The 7,115-nt window shown below is 38.4% G+C and overlaps 1 non-coding gene across 1 annotated transcript; it reads left to right on the top strand.

Annotated features, from left to right (window-relative positions):
• The first annotated feature begins 1,379 nt into the window (after positions 1 to 1,379).
• On the top strand, positions 1,380 to 1,487 carry LOC130977565 (small nucleolar RNA R71). The gene has a single exon (XR_009085252.1). It is a non-coding gene; the product is annotated as a small nucleolar RNA R71 (small nucleolar RNA).
• The last annotated feature ends 5,628 nt before the right edge of the window (positions 1,488 to 7,115 follow it).

Here is a 7,115-nt window from a genome sequence, read left to right as displayed (position 1 = left end):
TCACCTCTATCAACATCAATCACAGCCTTTGCTGTGGCTAGGAAGGGTCTGCCAAGGATGATGGATTCATCCATGCACTTCCCAGTCTCTAGGACTATGAAATCAGTGTCTGCCATCTCTAGTGAGATTTTTGCAGCTTGCACCTCAAAGATCCCTAGCTTCTCCATTACAGAGAGGGGCATGAGGTTCACACTTGACCCTAAGTCACACAGAGCCTTCTTGAAGGTCATGGTGCCTATTGTACAAGGTATTGAAAACTTCCCAGGATCCTGCCTCTTTTGAGGCAGTCTCTGCCTAGACAAGTCATCCAGTTCTTTGGTGAGCAAGGGAGGTTCATCTTCCCAAGTCTCATTTCCAAATAACTTGTCATTTAGCTTCATGATTGCTCCAAGGTACTTAGCAACTTGCTCTTCAGTGACATACTCATCCTCTTCAGAGGAAGAGTATTCATCAGAGCTCATGAATGGCAGAAGTAAGTCCAATGGAATCTCTATGGTCTCATTTTGAGCCTCAGATTCCCATGGTTCCTCATTGGGGAACTCAGAGGAGGTTGGTGCACGCCCATTGAAGTCTTCCTCAGTGGCGTCCACCTCCTCTCTTTCCTCTCCATATTCGGCCATGGTTATGGCTTTGCACTCTCCTTTTGGATTTTCTTCTGTGTTGCTTGGGAGAGTACTAGGAGGGAGTCCAGTAATTTTCTTGCTCAGCTGACCCACTTGTCCTTCCAAATTTCTAATGGAGGACCTTGTTTCATTTATGAAACTTTGAGTGGTTTTGATTAGATCAGAGACCATGGTTGCTAAGTCAGAGGTATTCTGCTTAGAACTCTCTGTCTGTTGCTGAGAAGATGATGGAAAAGGCTTGCCATTGCTAAACCTGTTTCTTCCACCATTATTGTTGTTGAAACCTTGTTGAGGTCTCTCTTGATTCTTCCATGAGAAATTTGGGTGATTTCTCCATGAAGAATTATAGGTGTTTCCATAGGGTTCTCCTAGGTAATTCACCTCTTCCATTGAAGGGTTCTCAGGATCATAAGCTTCTTCCTCAGATGAAGCATCCTTAGTACTGCTTGGTGCATTTTGCATTCCAGACAGACTTTGAGAAATCAAATTGACTTGTTGAGTCAATATCTTGTTCTGAGCCAGTATGGCATTCAGAGTATCAATCTCAAGAACTCCTTTCTTCTGATTTGTCCTATTGTTCACAGGATTCCTTTCAGAAGTGTACATGAATTGGTTATTTGCAACCATTTCAATTAGTTCCTGAGCTTCTGTAGGCGTCTTCTTCAAATGAAGAGATCCTCCAGCAGAGCTATCCAAAGACATCTTGGATAGTTCAGAGAGACCATCATAGAAAATACCTATGATGCTCCATTCAGAAAGCATGTCTGAGGGACATTTTCTGATTAATTGTTTGTATCTTTCCCAAGCTTCATAGAGGGATTCTCCATCCTTCTGTCTGAAGGTTTGGACTTCCACTCTAAGCTTACTCCATTTTTGAGGTGGAAAGAACTTTGCCAAGAAGGCATTGACTAGCTTTTCCCAAGAGTCCAGGCTATCTTTAGGTTGTGAATCCAACCATATTCTAGCTCTGTCTCTTACAGCAAAAGGGAATAGCATCAGTCTGTAGACCTCAGGGTCAACCCCATTAGTCTTGACTGTGTCACAGATTTGCAAGAACTCAGCTAAAAACTGATGAGGATCTTCCATTGGAAGTCCATGGAACTTGCAATTCTGTTGCATTAGAGAAACTAATTGAGGCTTAAGCTCAAAGTTGTTTGCTCCAATGGCAGGGATAGAGATGCTTCTCCCATAGAAGTCGGGAGTAGGTGCAGTGAAGTCACCCAGCACCTTCCTTGCATTGTTGGCATTGTTGTTGTTTTCGGCTGCCATGTGTTCTTCTTCTTTGAAGAATTCGGTCAGGTCCTCTAAAGAGAGTTGTGCTTTGGCTTCTCTTAGCTTTCTCTTCAAGGTCCTCTCAGGTTCAGGGTCAGCTTCAACAAGAATGCCTTTGTCTCTACTCCTGCTCATATGAAAGAGAAGAGAACAAGAAGATGTGGAATCCTCTATGTCACAGTATAGAGATTCCTTGAGGTGTCAGAGGAAAAGAAAAATAGAAGAAAGAAGGTAGAAGAATTCGAACTTGATGAGATAAAGTTCGAATTGTGCATTAAGAAGGAGTAGTACTCCATAAATAGAAGGATGTGAGAAGGAGGGAAGAGGATTTTCGAAAATTAATTAAAAAGATGTCAAAAACATTTTAAAAATTGATTGATAATTTTCGAAAATTCAAAGTGGAAAAGAAATCAAGTGATTTTTGAAAAAGATTTTGAATTTAGAAGTTAAAAAGATTTGATTGAAAACTATTTTGAAAAAGATGTGGTTGAGAAGATATGATTGGTTTTAAAAAAATGTGATTGAGAAGATATGATTTGAAAACAATTTTAAAAAGATATGTTTTGAAAACAATTTTAAAAGATTTGATTTTGAAAATTAGTAACTTGCCTAACAAGAAAAGATATGATTCAAACATTAAACCTTTCTCAACAGAAAAGGCAACAAATTTGAGATGTTCAATCAAATCATTAATTGTTAGTAAGTATTTTTGAAAAAGGAAAAAAATTGATTTTGAAAACATTTGATTGAAAAGATATGATTTGAAAAAGATTTGATTTTGAAAAACATTGAAAACTTGAAAAAATTGATTTGAAAACAAAATCTTCCCCCTAGCACCATCCTGGCGTTAAACGCCCAGAATGGTATCCATTCTGGCGTTTAACGCCCAAAATGCACCCTTTTTGGGCGTTAAACGCCCAACCAGGTACCCTGGCTGGCGTTTAAACGCCAGTCTGTCCTTCTTCACTGGGCGTTTTGAACGCCCAGCTTTTTCCGTATAATTCCTCTGCTGTATGTTCTGAATCTTCAATTCTTGTATTATTGACTTGAAAAGACACAAATTAAAAATATTTTTGGATTTTTTTTTTAATAATCAAAATGCAACAAGAATCAAATACAATGCATGCAAGACACCAAACTTAGCAGTTTGTATACTACTGACACTATATGAGACACATAAACACTCAAGCCAAAAGAATTCAAAGATCAGAGTAAGAAATCATCAAGAATTACTTGAAGATCCTTAAGACACATGAATGCATGCAATTGACACCAAACTTAAGATGAGACACTAGACTTAAGCAAGAAACATCAAATATTTTTGGTTTTTATGATTTTGTAATTTTTTTTGTGTTTTTCGAAAATTAAGTGGAAAAAGATATCAAAATTCTTAATGAGAATTCCAGGAATCAGTGCAATGCTAGTCTAAGACTCCGGTCCAGGAATTAGACATGGCTTCACAGCCAGCCAAGCTTTCAAAGAAAGCTTCGGTCCAAAACACTAGACATGGCCAAAGGCCAGCCAAGCCTTAGCAGATCACTGCTCCAAAAGCAAGATTGATAAAAATCAACAAGCTCTTGTGATGATAAGTTGAAACCTCGGTCCAATGAGATTAGACATAGCTTCTCAGCCAGCCAGATTTCAACAAATCATCATGAAACTCTAGAATTTATCTTCAAGAATTTCGAAAAAAAAAATACCTAATCTAAGCAACAAGATGTACCGTCAGTTGTCCAAACTGAACAATCCCTGGCATTGTTACCAAAAGCTTGCTCAAAACTTGAACAATCCCCGGCAACGGCGCCAAAAACTTGGTAGCACGAAGTTGTGAACAATACTTTTCACAACTCTCATAATCCCCGGTCATGAACTCCAAGAACTTGGTAGTTCAATTCCATGGCATTACACAACTTCGCACAACTAACCAGCAAGTGCACTGGGTCGTCCAAGTAATACCTTACGTGAGTAAGGGTCGATCCCACGGAGATTGTTGCTATGAAGCAAGCTATGGTCATCTTGTAAATCTCAGTCAGGCAAACTCAAATGTATGATGGTGATGAACGAAAATAACACAAAGGTAGAGATAGAGATACTTATGTAATTCATTGGTAGGAACTTCAGATAAGCGCATGAAGATGCCTTCCCTTCCGTCTCTCTGCTTTCCTACAGTCTTCATCCAATCCTTCTTACTCCTTTCCATGGCAAGCTCGTGTAGGGTTTCACCATTGTCAGTGGCTACCTCCCATCCTCTCAGTGAAAGCGATTGGCATATGCCCTGTCACGGCATAGCGGAATTCAGCTGTCGGTTCTCGGTCAGGCCGGAATAATATCCATTGATACTTTTGCGTCTGTCACTAACGCCCCGCCTGCTAGGAGTTTGAAGCACGTCACAGTCATTCAATCATTGAATCCTACTCAGAATACCACAGACAAGGTTAGACCTTCCGGATTCTCTTGAATGCCGCCATCAGTTCTTGCCTATACCACGAAGACTCTGATCTCACGGAATGGCTGGCTCGTTTGTCAGGCGAGCACTCGGTTGTCAGGCGATCAACCATGCATCGTGTTATCAGGAATCCAAGAGATATTCACTAGAGCTATGATTGCTTGTAGAACAAGAATGGTTGTCAGTCACCTTGTTCATGAGTGAGAATGATGATGAGTGTCACGGATCATCACATTCATCAAGTTGAAGAACAAGTGATATCTTGGACAAAGAACAAGCGGAATTGAATAGAAGAACAATAGTAATTGCATTAATACTCGAGGTACAGCAGAGCTCCACACCTTAATCTATGGTGTGTAGAAACTCCACCGTTGAAAATACATAAGCATAAGGTCTAGGCATGGCCGAATGGCCAGCCTCCCAATGATCTAAGATAGCAAAAAACGAAGATAGCTACCAAAGTCCTCTAATACAATAGTAAAAGGTCCTACTTATAGATAACTAGTAGCCTAAGGTTTACAGAAATGAGTAAATGACATAAAAATCCACTTCCGGGCCCACTTGGTGTGTGCTTGGGCTGAGCAATGAAGCAATTTCGTGTAGAGACTCTTCTTGGAGTTAAACGCCAGCTTTTATGCCAGTTTGGGCGTTTAACTCCCATTTGGGTGCCAGTTCCAGCGTTTAACGCTGGGATTTCTTGAGGTGACTTTGAACGCCGGTTTGGGCCATCAAATCTTGGGCAAAGTATGGACTATCATATATTGCTGGAAAGCTCAGGATGTCTACTTTCCAACGCCGTTGAGAGCGCGCCAACTGGGCTTCTGTAGCTCTAGAAAATCCACTTCGAGTGCAGGGAGGTCAGAATCCAACAGCATCTGCAGTCCTTTTCAGTCTCTGAATCAGATTTTTGCTCAGAACCTTCAATTTCAGCCAGAAAATACCTGAAATCACAGAAAAACACACAAACTCATAGTAAAGTCCAGAAAAGTGAATTTTAACTAAAAACTAATAAAAATATACTAAAAACTAACTATATCATATCAAAAACATACTAAAAACAATGCCAAAAAGCGTACAAATTATCCGCTCATCATGCCACGCCTCGTTGCTCAAGTGGCACGCCCATTCAATTGTGGGTCTTATAGGCTTGGCATGCCACGCCTTGGTTCTCAAGTGGCACGCCCAAGTGAACTCTGGGGTTGGCGTGCCACGCCTTCGACACAAAGTGGCACGCCATAGTGATGGCTCTTCTAGTAACAAGTTCGCATGCTACGCCCCGCTCTTGGTGTGCCACGCCCCTTTGATGGTCTTCAATTTTGCTCTCTGGAATGTTGTACCAGCGTGCCACGCCCAGCTTCTGGCGTGCCATGCCAATACATTTTTCTGGCGTTTGTTCCAAGTGGCACGCCTGCTTCACACGCCCCACTTGTTTTGTTGTTTTCTTTCCCTTTTTTGATGTCTTCTCCACTTGAAATCCAACACAAACTCATTTCAAAGCAATGTACTATGATATTCATCAATTAAGATATGAATTGCAATGATCAAATGAGATTATGCCTCTTATATGGTCCTTTTTATGCAAGAAAAAGGGTAGAAGATGTAAGTCATCAAATCTTCTGATGGAAGTCCATGAAACTTGCAGTTCTACTGTATTAGAGAAACTAATTGAGGCTTAAGCTCAAAGTTTTTTGCTCCAATGGTAGGAATTGAGATGCTTCTTCCATAGAAGTTGGAAGTTGGTACAACATAGTCACCAAGTATCTTCCTTGCATTGTTGTTATTATTTTCGGCTGCCATGTCTTCTTCTTTTTCGAAAACTTCTATTAGGTCCTCTCCAGAGAGTTGTGCTTTAGCTTCTCTTAGCTTCCTCTTCAGAGTCCTTTCAGGTTCAGGATCAGCTTCAACAAGAATGCTTTTATCTTTGTTCCTACTCATATAAAAGAGAAGAAAACAAAGAAAGTATGGAATCCTCTATGTCACAGTATAGAGATTCCTTGATGTGTCAGAGGAAAAAAAGAATAGAAGGATGAGGTAGAGAGAGGAATTCAAACTTATAGAAAGGGAGGGGGTCTAAATTATTAAAGGAGGATAAGTGTTAGTGATTAAATAGAAAGAGATGAGAGAGAAGGGAAATTCGAAATTAAAAAAAAAAAGAAATCAAATAAAATTAGAATTTAAAACAATTAGTTAATTAAAAATATTTTGGAAAAAGTGGTTAGTAATTTTCAAAAATTAGAGAGAGAGAAAAGCAAATTTTTAAAATCAAACAAAAAGTCAAGTAGTTAATTGAAAAAGATTTGAAAATCAATTTTGAAAAGATAGGAAGTTAGAAAAGATAGGAAGTTAGAAAAGATTTTGAAATTGAATTTTAAAAAGATATGATTGAAAATTTATTTTGAAAAAGATTTGAAAAGGAAATGAAAAAGATTTGATTTTTGAAATTAAAGTTGATTACTTGACTAACAAGAAACTAAAAGATATGATTCTAGAATTTAAAGATTGAACCTTTCTTAACAAGAAAGTAAAAAACTTGAAATTTTTTAATCAAATCTTAATTGTTAGCAAGGTTTTTGAAAATATGAAATAAAAATAAGAAAAATATTTTGAAAATCAATTTTTAAAATTTCCAAAAAATAAAAAAATGAGAAAGATTTGATTTTTGAAAAAGTTTTGAAAAGATAGGATTTTTAAATTGAAATTTTGACTTAACTAACAAGAAACAACTAAATTTTAAAAATTTTTTACTAAGGCAACCCAAAAATTCAAAATTTATG

Source organism: Arachis stenosperma, chromosome 4 (assembly GCF_014773155.1).
Source record: "Arachis stenosperma cultivar V10309 chromosome 4, arast.V10309.gnm1.PFL2, whole genome shotgun sequence".
In the NCBI taxonomy this organism is placed as follows: Eukaryota; Viridiplantae; Streptophyta; class Magnoliopsida; order Fabales; family Fabaceae; genus Arachis; species Arachis stenosperma.
Note: the sequence above shows the minus strand (reverse complement) of the source record. Positions and strands in the feature narration are given on the sequence as shown.